The following is a 27206-nucleotide window of genomic DNA, read 5'->3' on the forward strand; positions in this document are numbered from 1 at the left end:
GACCCAACTCCATTTTTTCAACTCTTGACTATGTATTTCCTGAAATCCTTTTCCAAAGAGTTAAATTGGATGTGAAATCTGTACTAGGCTATGGAGCTGTCTTTGTTCTAAGTCTCGCCAGCAAAGCCTCGCCTCTGTATCACTTTCATTGCGTTCTGATTGAGCTTGACAGTGTGACAGGAAAGCAAAGGGAGGCAATTCCAAACTGAATGAGAGTCTTTTTCAGCCACACAGCAGCCTCCTCCTTAGCCCCTAAGAAAAAGAGGTAACAGATGCCGATAGCAAAGCATCCCTAACAAAGTGCTAACTTTGATGCAGGCAGAAGAAGAAAAAAAATGTAAAAGATTGTCTCAGTGCAGGAAAACCTTGAATGGAACACAAAGGAAGCAAAATGAGAAAAATTGTGGTGCAGAAAATGGCTGGGAGAGTTATGTAGATGCAGTGCCTTTAAGAAATTATTTTCCTCTTAAAAGAGGTTGGGGTCTTCAAAATCTGCTCTGCCAAGTCCAGTGCAATGGGAATAGCTACATTATATGGGGCCTGAGCAAAAGGTGGTTAACAACATTGTGACTGCTTGCAGGATGTTCATAGAAACTAATGCAGGGTTCCTTGAGTGGAAAGTAAAATTCTGTTAGAAAGACAACTTTATAATGTGGCCATTATTTTTGTACTCTGGGAAATAGATTTTTTTCTGATGAAAAAAATGTTACTAGTTATTATGTTTTTACTTCAATCTGTTCTACAAATAAATGGTTTGGAGATCCCTTACTTTCTACTGCTTTAGAGTAAGGATCAGCATCTTGGTCTTATCCAAGAGTGGCTTCCAAGAGTACAATGATCTCTGAAAAGGAACTATCTGTAGTTGAATAAAAAACTTTATTGTAAAATTGTAAACATTTAAAATATTATGCTCATTTCTCTCACTTATTAAGGAACTGATTTAAAATATCAATATCAGTGCAATATGCCTTCATCCTTATGGCAAGAACATGAATCCAAGTAGATAAGGTTGACCCAGTTGGACCAGAGCATCACTAATGCCCATGTAGTCCTGAGTCCATCGGGGAAAGACTGGGAAACCTGAGCGGCCCCCTCAGATCCACATACAAACTCTGGGATGAGAACACTGGGTCTGGAGAGTGTGTAGAGATAAGTCACTCCTTGGCAGTAGGAGTGGGAGACAGAGAGGGAGAGCAGAGTCTCAGGGTGCCCTTGACTGCACTTGTCTATATTTATTTTCAGAGACTAACAAAACATCACTATGATATAAAGACTGTTGTATTCGATCATGTAAAGTAGTGATCTTTATGAAGGATCCCCTCCTTGATAATCCTCGGTGGCTGATGTGCTTGGTAAAGCTCTGTGAATTCAAAGCTCAGTGACATGATAAACATCCCCTAAGGAGTTGTTATTGGCTATCGTGATATCTATATGCTGGCGGCATGGCAGTATAAATAGTACAAGCATTAGTCCTTATTACAGGCTAAACCTATACAAGGCCCTGGTTTATGGCCCTGAACACATTTGTTTTCTGATGTTAATATCACAGAGAATTTTTTTCTTTTAAGTGAATTATTTTTTAGAACAGTTTTAGGTTCACAGCAAAACCTAACAGAATGTACAAAGAGTTCTCATACACTCCCTTCTCTATATTTACACAGCCTCTGCCACCATCAACACCTTCTACCAGAGCAATGTTTAAAGCACAAATTTTGCAGGTTCTTTTTCCTCTGGAAATTTTCTGACTTTTTTTCTTTCAAATATGACAACTCTGCTTTGTCTCAGGTTGAAATGTTTCAATTGAGCACTTAGTAAATTAAAGGTTAGCTTGGGTCTACAAAAATAAAGCTTAGAGCAGGAACACAGAGCAAAAGATAGGTGGAACAACGTTAAAGCTAACTGCACGTTTTGCTAGAATTACATTTGAAAATGTACTAAAGAGAAATGAAATGAGGAAAACATGAGAATAACCTGCAGCTCTAGAACTCCTAGTTTAACTTATAAATGAGTAGCTATTTATGCTAAAATAAAGGATGTGTATGTTTAATTGATGGTTATGTTCAGTGCACAGGTTATAATTGACATGCATAGATACGTAATTCATATATGAGACAATCTTTCAGGTTAATATCTTTCTCTGTATCTAAGTTCTCATATACTTAAAATGCTAGAAAATTAGCAGTGACTTAAATCATCTCTCTCATACTCACACTCATATACAGGTTGTTCTATTATGTTTTCCAGATAATGAACGTCCTCTGTCTATATGTGACATGATTTGATTTCCTTTAAAGATAGCTAATGAGATAAAACAAGCACTATGAACCAGTTAAATCAACCACCTAATCTTGCACATGAAACATTAAACAGAAAGGAAGCATCTGCAATTAGCAAATTGCTTTGATGTGACTAAATATCTGGCTCTCTGCATCACCAACATTGTGGGTCTAAGTCCCAGATGAAGCTGCTGATCTAAATGTGCTGAAAGTAAATATAATGAGCTTGAATTTTCTCGCTTAGCTCGCTTCTTGAGGATGGCAGTTCTGTTCGATTCAGGAGAGCTCGGGGGTGGCGGACAAGGTGTGGAGAGGGAAGCGGGCCAGGGAGAAGTGATCCCATCGTCCATCTGGAAGATCTTTGTTTCCTACTTGAAAGAGGGAAAATAGCCCACTTTCAAAATGCAGAAGGCTGTTGTATTATCAAATAAGAGGCAGAAAATGCAGAACTGATTAGGGATGGCTGTCCCCTATATATGCACTCAACATATAATTAGCAACCAGCTATCCACATGCTTTATTATAGCAAAGATAGATAATCATTTATAAGTTAAACCAAGAGTTCTGGAGCTCCAAGTTATTCTTGTGTTTTCCTCATCAAGATCTTATGTTAACAGTGGATCTGGCTGTCGGGTCAGTCTAACATCAATCTGAAAACTCGTATACAGACTCACCGTCTGCTTGACAAAACTCCAAGATTTACCAGGGAAATGGATGGAGGAACACATCTTCTCTTTCCCAATGGTACATGTGTGACTGTGGGCAAAGCCATATGGAGAGAACCAATGGCCATAAAGAAAAAAATCTTTGGAGTTGCTCGGTGGCTCAGGGGATTAAGGATCCAGTATTGTTATTGCTGTGGCTCGGGTCACTGCTGTGGCGCAGGCTTGATCCCTGGCACCAGAACTTCCTCATGCCACAGGTGAGGCAAGCAAGCAAGCAAGCAAGAAAGAAAGAAAGAAAGAAAGAGGGAGGGAAGGAAGGAAATGAATAAAAGAAAAGAAAAAAAACTTTTACATGTAATTTCTCATTTAAGAAAATAACATTAATTTTTTATTAATTGCTTTTCATGGGTCATCTCATTTAGTCATCTCAAAAAATGTGCAGGAGGTATTAGTTTTATCACACTAACAGATGAGGAAGCAGAGGCAGACAACTTGTAGAAGGTCACCTGGTCCCTTGGTAGATAGTGGAGCTGGGATGTAAGTGCAGCCAGTCTGGCTCTGGTCCCCATGCTCTTCACAACTACACTGCAGCTGCCAGGAAGACTCCTAAGGTCGGAAGAGCTGCTGGTTAAAAAAAGACAAGACAAGATTGGTACAATGGGAAAAACCAACAACCAGGACCTGGGTTTTTGGAAATTAGCTAGATTTATGGGATACTCACCATGATGTCTAGACAAACACTGACAGAAGAGGTCTAGATATGATCATTACCGGGAAAGTAACCACCCTTAAGCACTTAGGAAGGAGAAGGGGAGACAGCTGGAGTCTTGGGCATTTGACAAGCTGAGTAGTTGCTAGGTGCCAGGCGTGCTTAGGAGCATTGTTTTTAGACCTCTTGACAACAGAAAGAAGTAGATATTAAAGCCCCATTTAAAAAAAATGTAATAGATTTTGTTTATTAGAGAAGCTTGAGGTGTACAGAAAAAACTGTGCATATAGTATAGAATTTCCATAGTTCCCATATACACCCCTCCCCTCAGTTTACCTTATTGTTAGCATCTTGCCTGAGCTTGGTGCCTTTGTTACAATTGATGAGCTGGTATGATACTTCGTTAGTAACTAAAGCCCACCATTTACATTAGGGCCCACTCTTGTGTTACCCGGTTCTGCAAGTCTTGACAAACATATAGTGCCATGTATCTACTAATACAGTATCTCGGAGAATAATTTACTGTCCTCAGAAATCCCCGTGCTCTACCCATTCACCCCCTCTCTCTCTTTCTTCCCTCTGTCAACTGATTTTTTTTTTTTTTTTTACTATATCTATAGTTTTGCCTTTTCCAGAATGCCATGTAGTTGGAATCACACCTTTTTCAGGCTGACTTCTGGCTTTTTTCATTTAGCAATGTGCATCTCATATAGATTGATAGCTCATTAATTTTTTACAGTATAATATTCCATTGTATGGGGGAGTTCCTGTCATGGCACAGTGGAAACAAATCTGACTAGGAACATGAGTTTGCGGGTTCGATCCCTGGCCTTGCTCAGTGGGTTAAGGATCTGGCGGCATTGCCATGAGCTGTGGCATAGGCCGGCAGCTGTAGCTCCGATGCAACCCCTAGCCTGGGAACCTTCATACACCGCAGGTGCAGCCCTAAAAAGACAAACGACAAAAACAAAATTCCATTGTATGGGTGTACAACAATTTGTTTAGCCATTCACCCACTGACTGACATATGGTAAAGCCTTTTTTAATTGTGGAAATAGACACTCAGAAAAGTTATTGTGTGTCTAAGTTTCTGAAGCTAGAAAGAAATAGAGCCAGACCTTCTGGTCAAAGGCTAGGACTTTCCTCCTCTATAACGGTTGAGGAGGATTAGGAAAAAACCCGGGTGAGTGGCAGATAATAGTGTAAACTGAGGCACTTGGTGAGTCAACCCACATGTTTCATTTTCCTTCTGAAGTTGTCTAGTTGTATTTTCATTGTGCAAAATGGATGCTTCTAGAAGAGTCAACCCCAGCGGAGTCATATAGCTCCCTAAAAGTGAGAAAAGTTGCTTCAGGAAAGACAAGTACTCTATGCCCTGGGCCCCAGGTTGACAAAGTGAAATATCTTTGGAGCACTGACAGCTTATTATTACCTGAGGGAGTATTGCTTTCAGGAGCCCTGCAAAGGATCTATCGACTGCACAAATCACCATCCAAACTCCCCTCAGGACCTCCATTCCTCTCATTTAAGGGATTTGAATTCCTGTTGAGGATCCAACCCTCTGGGAAGGAAAGCAGTTCTGCTTTAACTGTGAATAAGGCACCAAGAGCCAAGTGAGAAGGTGAGAAGGTGAAAAATTGGGACTCAAGGAAAAGAGGATGAGAGAGAGAGCGCAGGATGGGGCTGGATGCTAAGTAGGAGTCGCTCTTCCCTAAACTAAGCTGGCTCCTGCCTTCCACATGGAGGGGACCACACCAGTGTAAACCCTTTGGGTCTCCCGTGTCCTAACTCATGGAAGCAGAATGACCATTGATTAGTGAATCAGTGAAACCCAGCCTGCTTCTCTCCTCTCCTCTTCAGAGTGAGTCACTGGGTACAGAAATTTCCCGTCCTTCTCTCTGTAGTACGTGTAACATGTGAGGGCGTCTGGCCATCCAGCAAAGCCTGTGCCTGTGGCTGGGGGTAGGTAGAGGTCTGATTATCTCTGTGTTCTATATTAGGAAGGGATGGCGCAGGTAAAAGCCACGTTCCCTAATATCAGCTTTGCAAGTGGTAAAGGTGACATTTTGGTCTATGTCTGCTTTACTATTTTATCTGTTTCTAGTTGGTTCAGAATGAATGAGGAAAAGGAAAGTGATATTTTCTGGGTGCTCACCAAACCCAATTCATGGGAAACCAGAGACCACCTTTATCCATTTACAAATTTCCTTATTTATGGCTTTTTCCCCAAGGATGCCTTGAACTTTGACAATAGGAGATGGAGTAAGGAGTTAGAGGATGACAGAGAGGTCTGAGGAGGGTCACCAATAGTATAACTACTGTGGCCTCATTGAATTCTTATGGAGGTAGTAGCTGTGACTTTCATATTGTCACATCCATCTTATAGACAAAGAGTAGGAGGACTCACCAAGGTCACATAGCTAGTAAGGGGCACATCTGATTCTTGCTGATTCCAACCCCTCTGCTTGCCCACTGCATTTCTCCGGGAAGGGTTTGTGTCTTCTTTCTCCCGTGTTCTTTGCATCTCCCCTTCCCTTTCATCCCTGCTGCCACTTCCCTACCTCGGGCTCATGTCTGGCTTGTCACCCTAGGCCCCCTCAACCTCTGTCCCTCCCTTCCACAAGACTAGCTCTCCTAAGCTCATTTAATATGTGCCTTTTCAGATCCCAGATCATTCTCATGGGCTACATCAGCTCCTAAAATGTGATTGTCCCCTGAAGAAACGGAATATTCATCAGTAGCTCCAATTTAGAGCCCCAAACCTGACCTGGTATGAACTATTTACACTGACGTCACGCAAGTCATTTCAACCTTCTTTGAATAAAAACACTCATTTCCCCCCTTCTGATAGTTATGATAATCCACTCAATGATCCCATTTCTTCATGCAGAATTGTAAACTGTCCCCTTGTGGGAGCACCACACACCCTGCACTGTTTGCTTGTCCTTGGACATCTCTGTAAACTCCTCAAGGAAGGAGATCAGAGATGTATCCCCTGAGCCCAGCAGAGTGCAGGGAAGATAGAAATTGCTCCACAGATACCTGTTAAGTGAATTAAATGAGTTCCCTTTTGCATTTCTTACAATATCAGGCATGATAGTTCCAACTTAATATGTGGTTCTCAAATGCTTTTGAATAAATGAAAAAATACTTATTTAAATACTGCAAATAAATAAATAAATGAGAAGGCAACCACAAAAAAAAAAAAGAAAGCAAGAAAGAAAGAAAAATAGCATAGGAAATGGAAGAGGGAAAAAAAAACCACAAATAGATAAAATATTGATCTTGCCTCTTTTCTAAATACTTACTCAACCTCTGTAAATGTGATTTTTTTTTTTTTTTTTTTTTTTTTTTTGGCAAGTGGCTGCAAGGGTCATGTTGAGACCTTCATTTTCAGTCTAGCTCTGTTACTTACTAGCTGTGGGTTCTTGGGGAGATTACTTAAACTGTCTATGATTTGTTTCCTACCTGGGAACAACAATAGTAAGAGGTTTTTTGTTTGTTTGCTTTTTTAAGTGAAGAGAAAAAGTCATTACATTAAAATGTTTCTAATAATGCCTAGCTCAAAGTCATACTCATTACATATTAGTTATTATCATTATTGATAGAACCATCATAATGAATGACATGGGCACTTGAGATGTAGCATATTTTTTAAACTACAAGGGACAGGAAAGATGTATTCTAGGATTTATATCTTACAAGCTGACTTATAGCTTCACCCTTTGAGATCCCTCCACCTTCAGAGATTTTTGGAGACTTGCTGGGGTTTTTTACTCTGATGTGAATATTTTGCTTTGGGGGATGAATTTTCTTGGGGTAGAATCACCGGCAAGTGATTTTTGGAGCCCGTGCTAAGCAGATAAGAGTTCATTGGACTAGCAGTGGGGGTGGCAATGATGGTGTGATATGGAAAATAGCAGAGCGCTGGAATTTAGAGTTAGATGGAGAAATACAATACTCTGGTTAAACAATGTTTAGTTCTTCAAGTAGGAGATGGGACATTGGAGAAGTGAGAAGAGAAATTTCTAGGTCTCAAGGAGGAAAAAAAATCATGAACGACTTGGAAGGTTGATACCAACGTTATCTTTCCATTTCCTAAAAGATCTTTAAAAAGAGAACCTTTGCTGATTAACTTCCAGGCATTCATTGGTTGTCCTAAAATACATACATATCTATTGTCTTTAGGTGAAGTGTACCATTGGCAGAAAAACTAGGGTGAATGAAGCCCAGAGATGTGCCTGATGAAAACAAGGTCAGGAAGAGTAGCCAAGAGCCCAGTTCAATGGTACTGTGGTAAAACAGAGCAAAAGCCTTAGAATGAGTATCTTCTTTTGTGTGTGAGTGTGTGTGTGTTTTCTAGGGCCCTACCCACGGCATATGGAGGTTCCCAGGCTAGGGGTCTAATGGGAGCTATAGCCGCCCTATACCACAGCCACAGCAACTTGGGATCCAAGCCAAGTCTGCAACCTAAACCTAAGTATTTAAATATCCAATAATAGATGATTAGCTCAATCAATTTGGAGACATCTATCAACTGGATGCTATAGCCATTGAAGACATTTACAAGTATGTTTATTGACATAGAGAGATACTTTTGCTGTATTGTTAAGGAATAAAACAATATGTAAATTTCAATCATGGAGTTCCCATTGTGGCCCAGCAACAAACTGACTAGTAGCCATGAGGATGTGAGTTCGATCCCTGGCTTCGCTCAGTGAGTTTAAGGATCTGGCATTGCTGTGAGCCGTGGCGTAGGTCACAGACACAGCTTGGATCTGGCATTGCTGTGGCTGTGGTGTAGGCTTGCAGCTGTAGCTCCGATTCAACCCCTAGCCTAGGAACTTCCATATTCCACTGGTGCAGCCCTAAAAAGCAAAACAAATTTCAGTCATGCTATGAACATATGTATTATATGTGCGGATATAATTGTCTGGAAGGGTATTTGCTAAAATGTTAATGATAATCTCTGAATGTGTTCAGATAAATTTAAAAATATTTGTATTTAATTTTTTTTCCCACATAATATTGCAGAAACAGATAATCTGGTGAGCAGCTGAGGCACAGACTACCTGGGCTCCCACTTAGAGGCTGATATAGGACTGAAGAAGCAGCTGCTCTGTCAAACCTAGAGGTGAGTACATAGCTCATCTGAGATAATTCTCCTTTACAAAGAGCAGTTAGGGTCTTTTACCAAAACTATGCTTCATGCACCATGTGCATCATCAAATGGGTAAAGAATTAGGCATTTAGGAGTTCCCATCATGGCACAGGGGTTAATGAATCCGACTAGGAACCATGAGGTTGCGGGTTCGGTCCCTGCCCTTGCTCAGTGGGTTAACGATCCGGCATTGCCACGAGCTGTGGTGTAGGTCGCAGACGTGGCTCAGATCCCGCGTTGCTGTGGCCGCTACGCCAGCGGCCACAGCTCCGATTTGACCCCTAGCCTGGGAACCTCCATATGCCAGGGGCGCGGCCCAGGAAATAGCAAAAAAAAGACAAAAATAAATAAATAAATAAATAAATAAATAAATAAAATAAAATAAAATAAAGAATTAGGCATTTAAAATACCTCTAATAAAGACACAGGCAAAATGGTTAAAACAACATCTTAACGCATCTCCCCCACTGGACTGTCAGCATCATGAAAAATGGGGTTCACATTTGCTAGTTTGCATCTACCAGAGGCCCTTACAGAGGTGATCAGCTTCAGTGGATGCCTTGCACTTACCAATGAAAGAGAAAAGAACAGCATTAATTAACTATTCAACAGATGCTCTTTGATCACTCTACTGAACTATATCCTTTACCATTAAATTTAGTGTTCTAACATTTGGCATAAACTCATGTCTTACTGAGATACGTTTCATTGGTCTATTCGTAGTTAAAGAGAATTAATCTTACTTTACAGTTGGTGGGTCATTTCAGTTATTCAAGGCAGAAGAAAATTTGCTACTGTGTCAAAACAGTGAAAGTAACTTGACAATTACGCTTTTGGTGATATCCTTACCCAGTTGTGTGTGTGTATTTGCAAGTCTTTCCTTTCTCCTCTCTTCCTCTCTTAAAAAGCTCAATACATTTAAAAATAATGGGAGTTCCCATTGTGGCTCAGTGGTAATGAACCCGACTAGTATCCATGACTTGGATCCTATTCCTGGCCTCACTCAGTGGGTTAAGGATCTGGCATTGCTGTGAGCTGTGGTGCAGGCTGGCAGCTGCAGCTTGGAGTTGACCCCTAGTCTGGGAACCTCCATATGCCTCAGGTGTGGCCCTAAAAAAAAAATGATGAATCCTAAACTATTTCTAATTTCCTGAACTGTGAACCAGTATTACCAGTCGACCTCTGGAGAACCTATATGAATATCTCATAGACATCTCAGACCCTAAACTGAACTCAAATATTCCCTGGGAATTTTCTCATCCTCAAATTTTTAACATACAAATTGTGCAATATCTCTTCAATTCCTTGGTGGAGAAACTTAGAAGCATCCTAAGTCCCTCAGGCTTCCTCCATTGAATATCTCAAGGCCTAATGAATTCTACCTGTTAAACAACCTGGTTTCAACCCCTTTTCTCTAGTCCTTCTGCAATTCATTGAATGAACAAATAGTTATTAAGCAGCTACTATGCTCCAGGCCCTGTGCTTTGCACTGGGATTACAGTGATGAGCAAAGCAGTCTCCACCCTCATGGAGCCTATTATGGAGCAGGAGACAGATGATAAATAAGGCTATTTTATGTAACAATTTTGGAGACTGATAAACGCAATGAAGATAAAGCACGGGGCTAGGGAAGGGAGTATGTTAGGTAGAGTGGTAAGGCATGGCCTGTTTGTGGAGTAGACATTGGTTTAGGAAAACTTGAAGGATGTGATGGGTGAGCCGTATGAAGATCTAGGGAAAGAGCTTCTTTGGCAGAGAGAAAAGAAAATGCCAAGAGCTGAGGCAGGTAAGTTCTAGAAGTCTAGTGTGTCTGGAGTGGAGTCAGTGAGAGAAGAGTGATGAGGTTGGAGGAGCAGGCAGGGGCCAGACATGCAGGGGCTGCCTACCACCTGGAAAGAGTTGAGAGTTTTCTTAATTATGATGGGAAACTATTCAAGATCTTAAGTAAGTGAGTGACATCACTTGATTGACATTTTTGAAAGACCACCCTGACCATAGTGTGGAGAAGATTGTTGGAAGGCAAGAGAGAAACCAGAAGATTAATTAGAAAGCTATAGAGGAGTTCCCACTGGGCTTAGCGGTAATGAACCCAATAGTAGCCACAAGGATGCAGGTTCCATCCCTGGCCTCACTCAGTAGGTTAAGGATCCAGCATTGCCATGAGCTGTGGTGTAGATCGCAGATGCAGCTTGGATCCCGTGTTGCTGGAGCTGTGGCATAGGCCGGCAGCTGCAGCTCCAATTCAACCCCTAGCCTAGGAACTTCCATTAGCTACAAGTGTGGCCCTAAGAAGACGAAAAGCAAGCAAGCTATAGAAATCCAGATAAGAGATGAAGGTGCTGGTGGCTGTGGCGGTAGTGAGCAGTGACCAGATTCAGGTGTGTTTTGAAGGTAGAATCAGTAGACCTCACAATGGATGGAGGGATGGTATGCTGGGAAAGAGAACAACCAGAATGACACCAAGTTATTTAGCCTAAGCCAGATTTCTCAATATAATTTATTAAGTAATTCATCTTTTTGCCTATTAGGAGAAAATTATCTTTTTCATGCTTTACATTTTCTTGGAAATTTTGATTTATTTCTGGGTTTCTCTTAATTCCTAATTTAAAATCAAAATTATTAATGTATTAGCAATTTATATCTTATAAATGAAATTACCAATATACAATAAAATTAATTTTCTAATCATTCTTATTTTCAGCTCTGTCTTTTTTTTAATAATGATTTTTATTTTTTCCATTATAGCTGATTTACAGTGTTCAGCTCTGTTTTGGTTATTGTCACATGTTAATTCTAAAAATAAATTTTGGAATCGCTTTTACTAAGTTTCACAAAAAATCACCTGCTAGCAAAAAAAAAAAAAAAAAAAAAAAAAAAAAAAAAAGAGTTCCTGATGTGATTCAGTGGTTAATAGCCCGACATAGTGTCCATGAGGATGCAGGTTCATTCCCTGGCCTCACTCTCTGGTTTAAGGATCTGGCATGGCGGCACGATGCAACATGGGTCACAGATGCAGCTCAGATCCAGTGTTTCTGTGACTGTGGTGTAGGCCGGCCGGCAGGTGCAGCTCTGATTAGACCTCTAGTCTGAGAATTTGCATATGCTGCAGGTGGAGCTATAAACAAAAAACCTTCTATGAATTTGATTGTTTTTGTATTTATAGCTTAGTTTAATCTATAATAACATTTAAAAATATTCTTTTGCTTTCCATGTTTACAATGTCCTTCTGTAAAGTTTATAATTTCCTTAATACGAGATGTCATTTTTTGTTATTTTTCTTTTGTGAATGGGAAATTACTTTATTTGTTTACTCTCTAACAAGTTATTGCAGGCAAGTAAGAAAGTTATTACATTATATATTTGTATTTTAGACCAGATAGTCTACTGAATTCTCTCATGTTTCTAACAGTTTTTCAGATGATTCACTTGGGTTTTTCAAGACTATAATCTTTATAATCTGCAAATAATGATACTTCTGCCTCTTCCTACCCAATATTTATGCTTATCATCTCATTCTCTCATCTAATTACATTGGTGAGCACTTCAAGAACAATCATTAAATAATTGTGATAACAAGTACCCTTGTCCTGTTTCTGGCTTTAAAGAGACTACTTCTGGGTTTTCACAAGTGTTACACTGGCTGTTATTTTGTGACAACAGGATACATATGAGATATATTTTTAAATACATGGCTTAAAAAGTTTTGTTCTATTATCACTATGTTAGGATCTTTTAAAAAGCCATGATGGGGGGAGAGGGCAAATTTTTAATAATATGGGGGGGTCTTTTTAATTAAAAATTTTTTATTGAAGTATAGTTGATTTACAATGTTTCAGGTATACAACAAAGTGATTGAGTTATACCTATACATTTGCATGTCTATTCTTTTTCAGATTCTTTTCCATTATAGGTCACTACAAGGTATTGAATATAGATAGCTCTCTGTGCTATAAGTAGGACCTTGTTTAATTATGTAGTTTTAATTCTCTGATCTATTTATATGATAAGGTCTCATATTATAATAATGATTTTATTAGATTAGAAGATCAGAAGTCTGGAATTACCTTAATTGGTTATATGTTCATACTTTATTCTACTACTTGTATAGTAAAATACACTAATATTTTATTTGGTATTTTGGATTTTAGTCACAGATGAGATTATTGTGTTTCCTATTCACACCTGGCTTGCCCAAATTCCACATTCCAGCAAAATGTGGGATTAAAATGGTCTTTGCTCCTGCACCCACCTAGCCCTGTGGGCTCACAGCAGCCAGTGGCAAGGCCCGCGTAATGTGGCTGTTACATAATCAGCCTAATGGGTGACATACTTTCTTAGCACTCTCTTCAGATTAAAGAGTGTTGGACCTGGTGGTCCCCAGTTATTTTAGCTCCCTCTCTCCTTTTAGGGACAAGCAAGCCAAACTCTTTCAAGCAATAAAGAGAACATACTCTACTTATTAAACTCTACTCTACTTGTCCCAGATTATTTGAATGCTGGCCATAGAATCGTGGGAAAGGAGTCAGTTCCTGCCCTCACGGAGCTTCAAGGCTAGAGGATGGACTTGCTCTTTGTCCTGCAGTCCCTACAGAGAATTTACATTTTTATGGTTTGTGTGTAAAATGAAAGATAGCACCTCCTCAAATGGGAGCAAGTGTCAGGGATGTGAATTCTGGCTACACAAGTTCATCTGTGTTCTACAGGCATAAACCCCCCTCCCTTTAAAAATGTGATGGGAAAGGTTTTTTCTGAATTTAATTTATAGAGGAGAAAATTCCGGAAACACTGCTGGGGCCTGCGGGGCAAGTTAAGCATTAGCATCCTTCGTTGAGGCTTCATTTCAACTCCACAGGTCCTTCTGCAACCTGTACTTTGAATCTGATTAGTTGCATAATAACTCTTTACATTTTTATACAGTGTGGCACCTTTCTTTGGAAGAGCTTAAAGTGTTTTACAGCCATTATCCTATTAACCCTCACCCTGGGGAGTGTTGGGGGTGGCACAGAATGTGTTATTATCTTTCTCTTCTAGAAGGGACAGGACGGCATAAGGAAGTCAAGGAATTTGAGCAATAGTACACATGAAGTTGGGTGGAACTGGGCACAGAAACAGGTTTAACAAACAGGCTTTTGCTGCTGGGGCATAAACCTCTCTGCTTCCCTCTGTCAGAAAGTACCAAGGAGCCTACGTGGTGGTACTGAACCTTTTTCTTTTATCCAAAAGAATGGGTTAAATACATACTGGAAGGAAAGGACAGATGAATTCAATCTTCCAGCGTGATAGAGAGCTACTGAATAGATGTCTTCAAACAACATGTGTATATAATTCATGCCTACTTTACTACTTGGTAAATGCTGCCAAATGCAGTGGGAAAAACCCAGGAAGTGCTCTGCTTGGCAGAGAGTAGGTTCTAAATACATATTTGTTAAAGAAAAGAAAGAAAGAAGGTGGGAAGAAGGAAGAGAAGATAAGGTGCTTTTCCCGTGTTGAAGGAGTTTACAACTGGGGGCAGAGAAACACTACAAACTAATAAAAGAACAAGTACGTGTGGAACTAGGGAGCATTGTCCTGGACACCCCAGGAGCGCAGAGGAAGAAGAAATCCCTGTGGCCTGGAGTGGTCAGCAAAGGCTTGCAGTAGATGGAATCTGAATGAGCTCTGGAAAGTGGATGGATTCTTGAGGTGAAGACGGGGAGGGAAATGATCTTTGCAAGTACAAGAGCCTGACCAGGCTGAATGGCAGAGGGTATAAGAAGGATGGTGTGCTTTTTATAAAATGGTATTTTTAAAGGAAGGAGTGGGTTTTGTGAAATGGGAAAGAGGGGTTGTTTCTTTCCATAGATATTGTGGAGTGCCACCTACCAAAAGATAAAGAGGAAAGCATCAGCTCGAACTCCTAGACATGGAGGTTGAAAGACTACCATGGTGAAGGAGGAAAGCTTGCACTTAGGTGTGTTGTTAATTGTTGAATGTGTCATAACTTCAGTGCCCTTGTCTCAGCACATTTATTCTGAAATTTTATGGATGCCATAATCCAAGCAGAGTGTTTGCTTCTCCCTGAAAGTTGAGATTGAGTTCACAATTGTTTTCTTGTTATCACGGAAGTGATATCCCATCCACCCCCCCCTTTTTTTTTTACTATTTTTGTATATTTTACTCAGTTTTATTAGTGAAATAAATACATGTATTTATCATTATTAATGTTGTTATTCTACATATATATATATATATATATATATATATTTTTTTTTTGCTTTTTAGGGCTGCACCCGTGGCATATGGAGGTTCCCAGGCTAGGGATCTAATCGGAGCTATAGCTGCCGGCCTATACCACAGCCACAGCAACGCAGGATCCGAGCCACATCCGCAACCTACACCACAGCTCATGGTTGGATCCTTAACCCACTGAGCGAGGCCAGGGATCAAACCAGTGTCCTCAGGGTTCCTAGTCAGGTTCGTTAACCACTGAGCCATGAAGGTATCTCCTAATGTTATTATCTTTATTATTCAATTCTAATTCAAGACATTGCTACAGCCATTACTTTCCTGGCTCTACTCCACATTGATCCCTTAACACTATCCATCTCTGGCAGAGATTTTTCTAGCAACTTTCTTCTTCTGATTTGGGTCAAACAATTAGAATTATGCATTTAGCAAGCAACTATCATTGTCTTTTGGAAATTTCAACATCTTCAAGAATCAAAACTCTTGTTTTATTTAGTGTTCTCCTCCACAAAACAGGGAAGATGGAAAACTCCAGAAGCTGGAATCTCTATTCCCAAGTCAAGTTGCCCTCTAGCTGAGGGTAGACAATCAAAACAAGAAAGAAAAAAAAAAAATCAACATTGTAGGAAATGCATAATAGCCCAAGCAGGAGATTTCAGGTTCTTCAAGGATGACGTCAATTACTCAGGGTCTGAAGAAGGCAGGAGAGAGCCTGGCTCCAGATTTGGAGCACTTTGGACACAGAAGACTCTCATCATGGTGGTGAATTTGGAAGAACTAATATGCTCCAGGGCAGAAAAGTAGAATCTTTAGATTTGCAGCCCAGCCCCAGGAATGATTAGGGTGATAGAAAACATACAAGCCAGAGCCTCGCTTTTCTGCATTTCGAGTTCCCCAAGCTTAGAGCAGCAGGGGAGGAAATATTTAGAGGAGAGACTGCAAGCATTTTTCTGAAGTTCATTTCCCATTTACTACCTTTCCATCTAATGGAGAGCCTGACTGAGAATGAGGTTCATATCAAATTCCTATTTCTCTTTTCTCCCTTTGAATGTTCCCAGTTTAATTCGGGCGCTTGCATTATCAAACATCTGTTTTAATTACAGCCATTGTTAAGGTAGTTAATCAGTTGCCGTCTCTCACCAGCCAAAATCCTATATTGCTGAATTTTTGTACAATCAAAGATACAATAAATATAAAAGGAATTCTTGTATATCAGCATGAAAAAAATGCATACAACTTCTTTGCTCACTGATGCAACCAAAACACCCAGGAGTTATTATAATGTGCATTCCCTTGACACAGACTTTTATTTCATGCAAATGACTGTGATTAAGATTCAAATACTTTTTTCCCATTTTCACACATTACTTAATCAATGTGAAGTACTGTGTAAAAATTGCATCTCTTCATAACAGTGATTTTGACCAAGTCAAGTGTTGCTCCTAGAATTATAATCCAGACTTGTGATTCAATTATCATTTAGAGACTTTCTAAATTCAAATTAAATTCACTCTTTCCTCCTCCTCCCAAGACTGTAAACTTAATATCAGTATGGATCATTTGTAAGGTGTGATCAAAATAACTTTCCTCTGCAAGGAAATACACAATGCAATGTGTGAATTTTCCCTTACTTGCCAAAAAAAATCACAGCAATCAATAGTACCTGGCTATTAAAATGTATGAAATGCACAAAGTACAGCCTATTTTTCCATTTATGTTACACTTAGCTTTTAGGCTGAATAATTCTGACACTCCCCAGAACAGTTATCTATTTAAACTTACTGGGAACAGTTGTACAAACTGCCATTTAAAAAGTTAAAAAAAAACCCATGGAATGCTTAAAGTTTGGCATCTCCATTTGACGATTTAGCTATTGGACATTCAAAAGCACATTCTTAGAAGAATCAGCAAGGAATGCATAAAATAAAGTAGGCTTCCAGAGGCCTCTCATACAACCATAAAACATTGATCTATTTACAGTTTACTGCATGCAAGCCAGAGGCTGAATCTTGTTTTGTTATTGTTTGTGACTATTTCCTTCTTGCTCATCTTGCATTTCATTTATACTAGAGGAAAAATTATATTTTGCCAATGACTAGGTTTGGGTTATTACTAAACAGTATCCACATCCATTTTGTTAAAATATGTTTTTTAGCCTCTGAGTTGAAAAAAAATCTAATTTTAAATTGTTTTTCTTCTTTCAACACTCATTCAAAATTCCTCCTTTTTTATGCAACTGCAATAAGTAGAGAAAAATACTCATCTTTTATTCTCCATGGTTCCTAGAACACAATGCTCTCTCTATGCTAGAGCTGAATTTGTTGAATTTGAATAATTTTTTTGAGATGTAGAGTTTGCATTTGATGGAGCTTGATGAATTCAAATAGATAATGTTTAATCTGAATATTCATTTTTGAAAGTTGTTTTTTGAACAATCTTATAGAGATGTCCCATCTCTTCTGCCAGGAAAGTCTGGAGAGATACTGGCAATTAGTCCAGATGAGGCTTCCAATTTGTAGAGGTAGTGGCCAGCTGCAACCAGTGGTCAAGTCCTGAATTTCCCAGAAGACTGGGAAATATCTGTGTGATTGAGGTAGTTCTACAAGAGGAAGAATTATGAACTATCAATTTGTCTAAGTCAATGTAGCATTCCATAGGAAAAAGGGTAGCCAGCCATGACTGGAATTTTTGAAATCATTACGGGGTCATCTGAAGTCAGTCCAGACTGCTTACGGAGACCAAAGGGACAATTCCTATTTTTTTCAGAGCCTATTCAAGAGGATCTGGGTGTAGGGTGGGAGTAGGGAGGGCTTTAGGGGGAAAAAATGAGATTGTGTCAGAGGACACTGTCTGGGTGCTGATGTCTAATCTTCCATATTCCATAGTAATGGAATTTTTGTCAGACACATGGCTGCCCAGAATAAGAGCTGCATTTCCCAGGTGCCCTTGTGGCTAATAGCAGACCCATCATTAACTTCTGGCCAATGGAATATAAGCATAGTAGAGACCCAAAATCCCTTATCCTAAATTCCTGAGGCCAGGTATGCTTTAGAATTCAGACTTGTCCAGGTTTTGAAGGTGATACAATGCATGTACTGCTTATTATGGAACATCCTTTGGGATAGGGAGCAGCATTTCGCCATCAACCTTAGCTACTTACTCTTAGAGAGATTGATGAAGATGGTGGCCTCATGTCAACTCAGACAGTTCTACCTTCAAATGAATTTTTGTTGAAAGTGTATAAAAAAGTTTTATTTTTCAGATCTTTTTGGATTTCAGAGTTATGTATTGTGTAGTAACTTTTAGAAAACTGTAGAGACGGTTGACAAATATCCTTTGTCCTTTCTCTGTTCCTTTCTATATCCAGCCTCTAGGAATGTGATGCTTCCTTAGACCATGAGGACTGTGGTTATAAGGACAATCTCAACTGCCCTTACTTGTTATTTTCCTCGAAGAGCTACTGCCTTTTTAAATATCTCATCTATTTTTATTTTTTCATATTGACTTCTTTTTAAAGAAAAAAAATATTGAATGAAAGACTTTAAATTCCACTACGCTTTGCAATTTTCAAAAGTTTCACATACATGATTTCATATAATCCCATAATAATCCTCCCCCCCTTATCTCTCTCCCCTTTCCTCTCCCCACTGGTAGGTAACTGCTAGTTTGTTCTCTATATCTGTGAGTCTACTTCTTTTTTGTTATATTCACTATTTATTGTATATTTGGATTCCACATATCAGTGATGTCATACAGCATTTGTCTTTCTCTGAATTATTTCACTTAGCATAAACCTTCCAAGTCCATCCATGTTGCTGCCAATGGTAAATTCCATTCTTTTTTTATGGCTGAATAGTATAAATAAATAAATACACACACACACATATATATATATATATACACACTCACCTCCTTTGTATGCATTCATGTTGATGGGCTCTTAGGTTGTTCCCATACCTTAAGAACTATTGTCCTTAAATGTGAATATTGTCATGTTTTGTGGCATCATTTACCACTGAACATGCATAATTAACAGTCAGGACCTAACTTACAAACTTTTGTACAGCAAATGAAACCATAAACAAAATGAAAAGAATCTGCAAAATGGGAGAAAAATTTGCAAATGACATGACTGACAAGAGCTTAATTTCTGAAATATACAAATAGCTCATACAGCTCAATAGCAAAGAAACAAAGACAAAACAAAACAACAAAAAAACCCCAACTGAACGACTCAAAGAAACAAACAGAAAACAACTCATAAGAATTTGTCAGCATCAATGGGGGCTGTGGTGTAGGCTGGCAGCTGCAACTCTGATTCAAACCCTAGCCTGGGACTTCAGTATGTCTCAGGTGCAGCCTTAAAAAGCAAACAAACAAGTAAAAAAGAAAATAACTCATAAGGATTTGTTAGTATCAATGATAATGACACTAGTAACAAAACCTAACATCAATTGTGCACTTACTACATGCCTATCACTGTGTTGAGAGCTTACCCTGTATTATCTCACGAAATTCTCATGGCAACCTCCACATTAGTACTGAGAAAGCCAAGGGTTTGAGAAGCACAGCAGTCAGCTCGAACACCAGCCAGCAACTCCCTTATATGTCCAATGCTGGCAACAAGATCAAGAGGCCTTGGGAGTCTTTAACTTAAATGCTTCCTCCAAGCTACTCAAAATAAACATTTATCCAAGTCAGGGCAGTGTGGTTGCTAAGTAAATGCAGATTGCGGCCCTGAAAGCTGTCCGGGTAGACAGTCTAGAGCTGTCATTTTGTGTACACAAGACTGTTACTGTCTAATTCCCACTTATCAAATGCCCCTAATGTTTGGAACACTGGATCCAGACACTTCCTTGATGAAAGGGATGAAGGAGACATGTCAGGAACTCAAGGACAGGTGGCAGTGTGGAATGGTGGCTCAAGACCGGCTCTGGTGGTTAGGCACATCTGCCTTCTTGTCTGGGTCTTACACATTATTTCCTTGGCCTTAGTCAACTGGTTTCCCTGTTGCCTGAGCTTATTGGAAGTAAATTGATAGGTTGGACTTAATGACCTCTTATGTCCCTTTAGCGATAAATACAATGTCCTGCCTTCCAAGAACTTACAATCCAGTGGGGTGATGAGACAGACTCACTATTTAGAAATGCTTTACACCTTAAATTGTAATTGCTGTGGTGTGTTTTTTCTTCACTAGATCTTGAACCTGAGGGCTGTGGACATATTCTTTGTATCTTCCCTGCAGCTTGGCACCAGGTAGGCCTGTTAGGAACCTCTTAAATGTTTCTTACGTAAGTGAATGAATAATATAAAGACAGTATGAATAAACACATCGATTTAATTTCTCAAGCAGCAATATGTAAATGACATCACCAGTGTCTTCGGATGTCAATGATCAGGCCTTATTTTTGTATCATTTTTATATCATTTATTCCCAAGAGCAGATCCAGGTTTTGCAGAGCTCAAAGTTAATACAATTCAAAAGTCCCTTCTTTAAGAAGAATTAAAGATCGCAAATATGAACTTAGGTACTGCATCCTTGAAGGGGCCTGTACCAGTGAGGAGCACTGAAATGTACACTTTACTGGCTCCTCGTTCAATCCAATCCACTCCAGAGTGCCCCTCCTGCACTCCGCTCCAGGCATACCCCTTTCTCTCTTCCTCAAAACTTGCTCCTACTTAGCACCTCAGCAGGTGCTCTTCGAATGCCCACCTCTGTCCTTCTCTATCACAGGTCTCTGATGGTTTTTTAAATTATAATAAACTATACATTATTAATATTGACATTTAACCATTCATAAGTGTACGGTTTGTTGGCAGTAAATACATTCATAATGTTATGTAGCATCATTGCTATAAAGCCAAAACTTATTTTCACCTCCAACATAAACTCTATACCCATTAAACAGTAACCCTCTCTGCCCCTTTCTCCTCCAAGTCCCTAGTAAACTCTATTATACCTCCTGTCTCTAAGAATCAGCCAAATCTAGGTACCTCATATAAGTGGAGTACATACTATTTTCCCCTCTCTCTGTGGCTTATTTCACTAAGCATAATGTTTTCTAGGTCCATTCATGTTGTAGTATATCAAAATGTCATTATTTTTCTTGGCCAAATAATATTCCATTGTATGAATATACCATATTTTGTTTATCAATTCATCTGACTTGAGTTGTTTCCATGTTTTGGATATTGTGAGCAATGTTCACAGTTAACATTGATGTACTATTGTACATTCAAGTCCCTGCTTTCAATTCTTTTTCATTTGCTTATTTTGTTTGTTTTTTTAGGGCCCCACCCATGGCATTGAAGTTCCCAGGCTAGGGGTTGAATTGGAGCTGCAGCTGCCAGCCTACACCACAGCCACAGCAATGATGGATCCTTAACCCACTGAGCAAGGCCAGGGATAGAACCCATGTCCTCATGGATATCAGTTGGTTTGTTATTGCTGAGTTGCAGTGGGAACTCCCCTGCTTTTAATTTTTTTGGGTATAAACCTAGGTGTGGAATCGCTGTATCATATGCTACTTCTATGTTTAACTCTTTGGGAAACCACCAAAATGTTCTCTATAGCAGCTGCATCATTTTATAGTCTCACCAGCAATCCATGAAAGTTTTAATTTCTCCACGTCCTCACCAACACTTTTTTTCAGTCTTTTTAAAATTATAGCCATCCTAATAGATGTGATGTGGTAGCTCATTATGATTTTACCTGATTTTTTTCCTAGCCTTTAACATTATATGTTGTCTTGTTATTTTTTTCTTCGTGTGGTTTGCTAGTCTGGAAATCCGCGAAGGCAGGACCACTTCTGTATGTTCAATTCTATATTTTCAGCATCCAAAACCATTCCTGTCACATGCAGACATTCTGTTGAAAAAGTAAATGCACGGATGGTGTCCTGGAAGCACTCTATGATTATCCCTGGTAATTTGCTTGTCCTAAGATCAATGCTTAAACAACAGCACATGAACTAGATAACAACTCCACAGTTATTTGTATCAGGCATCAGAAAAATCTTTCTGGGAGCCTTGAAACGAGGACACCACTATCTTAGGACTTCTAAAAGTGAAGACCAAACACAATTTAAATAAAAAGATATGTCATAAAAGACGTACATCAACCTCAGTAATTAGAATTGGAATTCAAAGTGAATCAATTAAAAAATTTCACAAAGCCTGCATGGAAAACTGCACACTGCCCCTTTTTCAAGCTGTCCAACACTTAGGTTGCTTTGTTTCAAGTAGAAATGGAGTGAAAATATGGCAGTGGGAGGAGCTACGGCACAGAAACCCAAGTCAGAAATTGCTAACTACTGAGTCAAGCTGGTTGATAAGAAAGCCACAGGTGCTGTACAACTTTCCGTTTATAACCATAGGAAGAAAAAAATTTCATCTCTTAAACTGAAACCTGAACATTACTGACTCATTCAGAACAATGTGTGATCTTAACACATGGCTTCTGTGCGTTTTATAAACACACAATTTCACAACTGAAAGCTTTCGGGGATTCCATTTGCTATGCTGAGAGACTCCCTGGATGGAGGGGTCCTGGAAATGCCTGAGGAACTCCAAGCAAACAGGAAGTGTGGGCAGCGCTGCACCGTGAAGAATTGCAAAGCACAGTGCCGCGTCTATCACAGCCGCCCACCTGGGCACCACCCAACTTTGCACGATCTGTTTGCTCATGTTGCAAACACAAACAAAATCGTGTATATTGTGTAGTCCACAGTTGTTCCTGGTCACTCTCTGGGTTACTAAGCCAAATTGCATAATGTTTATATTTTGAAATCACAAACTTGTACCTCGGAAGGGCTCATAGAGCATTTTAATAAATGGTCAGAGTAACGCCCGTAAAGGAAGTAGAGGAAGGAATTGATGGGCTCCTGACCATCAAAGAAGATAGGAGACACACTTGAAGGCAGCTCTCCCAGCCAGAATAGATTTACCTGAAGCTAATGGGGCTGCACATGTTGTAACCGCTTTAGAACACCCAGCCTGCACGGGGCCTTCCACGGGCAAGAGAGGGAGGAGCTATTTTTTGAAAGTGCCTGTTGTTTTTTCCTAAAGAGGCTCCCAAATGTATGTGCTTCAGCCCTCCAAAACTTGAATCCACGCAGCCTCTGCTTTCTCTAGCCTTTCTCTGAAATTATGGAAAATTCTTTTATTAACCATTTCATATAGAAAAACACTGGCAGATACAGCGATTTTGGGGGGCACCTTTATGGGGCCTAGCACAGAGCCCTCCACATTGCTGGGCTCAGTGTTCATTTGATATAAAACATTAAATAAGTAAAAACAAAGCATATGGCTCGTGTGTGTGTGTGTGTGTGTGTGTGTGTGTGTGTCTGATACTCATCTTGAATGTTTGGCTTTAGATGTTCAAGGTTTACCAAAAAATGAAAACATCAGTTTTACTCCAAAGACCTGTGTGGGAGTAAATGAACGTTTATCTATGAGGACCAATGAAAAGGGACTGAGGGAGAGCCCTGAGCTTTTGTTGGAAGACTCTGGGCAAGGGCTAATAAAATAATTTCCTATCTGTTCTTGTTATTTAGCATACATACCTTTATATTTTGTTTTATTCATTAGCAAACTGAAAATCTGTGACTTTTAGAGTGAGCTATTATATATTTCTACTCAAATACCGCTTCAATTAAAATAGATTTGCACAAACTACTTTGAATGTGTTGCAAAGCTCATTGCACAAAGTTGACTAAGTGGAGTCAGAAGTGAAAAATTTTAAATGGCAATAGCGCATGCGCGCGCGCGCACACGCGCGCGCACACACACACACACGCGCGCGCGCGCGCGCTCCTGGTGTCTGGATTCTGAAATTCAATCTGAGAAGAAATGAGTCTGCTGCGAGAAGGCCTATAGTTCACTTCAAGTTAAACAGTCAATCCAAGGGCTTTCAGGTGAGGCCTCTAAGTGATGTGTGGAAAATTCTCAAAATAATCAATTTCTTACAGATGGTCTGTAAATGTCCTCATTACATGAAGCAAGCTGCAGTGTCTACCAGCCCCTACAGTCTGTGCCCAACGCCCATTTGTGCCCCTCTGAGTGGCTCACTTTTTAAGGCCTTAACAATAAAACCTGACCCTCCAGTTTTTGACCCAGTCATTCGTCTGGGAGAGGGGAACTTGGTGAGCATTTCATATTTCTTTTCTTTCAGCCCTGAAAGAAGTATTAGCAGGGAAATTCAAAAGCAAGCAGAAAACGGGCATAGCTAATTTAGGCTAATTAGGATGGCGGAAGCCGAGATTCGTACTTCAGAGCTCCCCGTGCCCTCCCGTGTCTCCACCTGATTGCTTTGTCCAGCAGCAAACCCAGGAGGCACTTCCAATTACATCATATCCTCTTCAAACACCAAACCACTCAAGCTAATTTTATCCTATTAAACAGACTGAAGGATCCAGAAGAAAGGTTCTCTTCCCCTCCCCAAAAGCTTCAATTACCAGGGTCCCTGATTATCATCGCTTCAATCCTATGTGCACTGCTAAATACTTTTTTTGCTTAGCGTTGCCTTCTTGATTCAGATGAAAAGCAAATATTATGAGCATGTCTTTACAGCTCTGGTAAGTGACATTAGGAGTAAAACTAAAAAGAAGCACCCTGGTTATTAGCACGGTTAATCAAAGTCAAGTTTGAAGTTTCCAGAGACGGAAATCTCCACACCTCTCTGAGTATAGGCATTTACAAAAAGCACTGAAGATTCTTTTTCCTTCTTCTCTCTTCTTTTTCTTTCCTCTCCTTCCTTCTCTCCCTCCCTTCCATCCTTATTTTCTCTCTTTGAAGGACTATTGAAAAAGTTAATAGCAAAAGGAAATTTGTGACTCGATAATAAAGACGGAATAAACCACTTAGCCATGGAAGAAAATGTAAGGACAGGTTAGGTTAGAGAGCTGAATGATACAAGAGTCATCACTCCATCTACTTCTTCTTAGAAAGCAAATGTAAATAGGTTATCTTTCATGACATATATACACAGAGTAACTGTTACAGAGTGTGGACTTTTAATTTCCAAACTTGAAATCAACGTTCCATTCAATGTGGACCCTTGAAGTCTTAATCTGAAAGATTTTAATGTATATTTTTTCTGATGACAGCAAGAAGGGAACAATGTTCTACTTCTGAATGGAAATTCTTTTCCAAACTGTAAGTGTAAGACCTGGAACCAAAATGGAACATTTAATTGTTCTCACATCTTTCTTGGAAGAAGATTTATAAAAGTCACCTTTTAAAAAAAAAATCCTTGCTTAAGAAGATGTGTCAAGTAAAAATATGAATTTACATGAAGTGGGTTATGGTGTCTGAAAGACTTGAAAAACTATTTTTGAAGTTTAATACATTTACTGTGCGAGCACTGCTTCTCTCCTCCACGACAAGAAATAGGTTTGACAAATCTTAAAAGGTTCAAGTGTAACAAAGAACATTTTTCCCACCTTCAATATCATCCAGCTGCCTGGAGGATCCTTTTGCAATGAAAGCAATAGTGATTTTTTTTTTTCATTTCTCCTAGAAATTGATTATAACTTAAAAAAAAAAAAAAAAAACTTTCTATGACTTTGGTAGGCCTCAAAGTATTTGTCAGTTTTAGTTTTAGAAAATCTCATTTATGTTCTGTGTAGTCAGTCTATACACTTGAAATTAAATGTTTGCTTTTTCTTTTTTTTTTTTTTAAACAATCTCTTGCTCTTAGCAGAAAATATACCCAGTGGCTCTCACCAGTTGCCACTATTTCACTGGTATTCAAAAGCCATTGTCTTGGGACAGTCACTCACCCTGCCTCTGGAAAAAAAGAAAAAGAAAAAAAAGATAGAAAGAAAGAAACAGCCACTAAACAACAATCCCTCCAAACTCTGTTTGGGCCAATTTTCTTAATGTTTCAGCAAGGCTTAATCTGTTGGCGTAAGTGTTTAGTCCCATTAACAGCTAAAGTCACAGAGTCCACAGCTCACTGTGCTGACAGTAAACAAGGAATTTGAGGAATGGCTTTTAAACAATGACTAAACCTCAAACCATTTTGTCTTCAGATGCTGTGAGACTGGTCCAGGCCCAAGCTGCCTCCTTTTGTCAGCCCCATTTCTACTCAAAATACATCTCCCTCCCACTGGCCTGTGACGCACTGATTAGATTTGTCTTGCTAACTTCACTCTCCTCTCATTGGCCACTGAGGACCCATGTGATGGTGAAGATAAGCCATACAAGATTATTTTTTAGAACAAGCTTTGGTAAAAACTGGAAAATGGTGTTTGTCCACATTGGATTTCTCTCTGGAGGACCCCATTCAGTCTCCTGTGGGACCTGTCCTCTGAGTAAGAGCAGGGATTTCCTGAGCTCTAGGACTGACTGTTGTGACTGAAGAGCAGAGAACACAAGAAAATGTGCGTGAATGGACCTCCTCACCAGCAGAAATGAGTCCACAAGGATCATCAAAACACGTTCAGCAGAAGAGGTTAATTCTTCACTTTAAATATTTAATTTGGGAGTTCCCTTCATAGCTCAGCAGTTAACGAAACCAACCAGTATCCATGAGGATGCAGGTTTGATCCCTGGCCTCCCTTGGTGGGTTAAGGATCTAGCGTTGCCATAAGCTGTGGTGTAGGCCAGTGACTACAGCTCCGATTCAACCCCTAGCCTGGGAACTTCCATATACCAAGGTTGCAGCCCTTAAAAAAAAAAAAAAAATGTGTTTATATATCTAATTTGACTTTGAAGTCTTTCTTGGGTATTTTAATCAGTCAATACATCCCCTCCTATCATCTCCGCAGCTAGTATTTCTCTATTTGTCACTTAACCAACCACTTGCTGCTTCCTACCCTTGGTTGTGCTCTCTCTCCACCACCCGCATTGCCCACCCACGACTTACAAACAATAACAAAGGAGAGGATTCTTTGCCTCAGGATCTTCTTATGATTCCAGGATTAAAGAGATTCCCCAAGGGATCCAGGCTCCACTTTGGGGGTTTTTCCACCTAGTGATCTTTTAAATGTGAGCTCAGATCTCCTACGTGGCAAACAACAAACACTACTTCTTGCCCTAAACTTACTGCTTCCCCCTGAAATATCACACACAATATTCAGACTCTCTCATGCATGCACCCAGGATTGCTGGGTCGATGAACTTGCATCTGGAGTGTGGTGCTCTGGCAGACTGAAGGTGGGCTTGTA

At 39.7% G+C, this 27206-nt stretch overlaps 1 long non-coding RNA gene across 12 annotated transcripts in view; it reads left to right on the forward strand.

Moving 5' to 3' along the window:
• Positions 1 to 27206, forward strand: part of LOC102161687 (uncharacterized) — a 308192-nt gene that overhangs the window by 159045 nt on the left and 121941 nt on the right. For 5 of the 12 annotated variants that reach the window (XR_014819654.1, XR_014819663.1, XR_014819666.1 and 2 more), the window contains 3 exons: positions 8685 to 8784; positions 20234 to 20292; positions 21817 to 23712. This is a non-coding gene — a long non-coding RNA (uncharacterized LOC102161687). Of the gene's footprint in view, positions 1 to 7838; positions 7906 to 8684; positions 8785 to 20233; positions 20293 to 21816; positions 23713 to 27206 lie in introns of those variants that run through there. The other 7 variants (XR_014819669.1, XR_014819665.1, XR_014819668.1 and 4 more) reach the window with 4 other exon arrangements.

The sequence above is a fragment of the Sus scrofa genome, chromosome 1 (assembly GCF_054392235.1).
Source record: "Sus scrofa isolate SSC_HxYL_T2T_F1_AM1 chromosome 1, Sscrofa_HxYL_maternal_Yorkshire_Landrace_v2.0, whole genome shotgun sequence".
Classification (NCBI taxonomy): Eukaryota; Metazoa; Chordata; class Mammalia; order Artiodactyla; family Suidae; genus Sus; species Sus scrofa.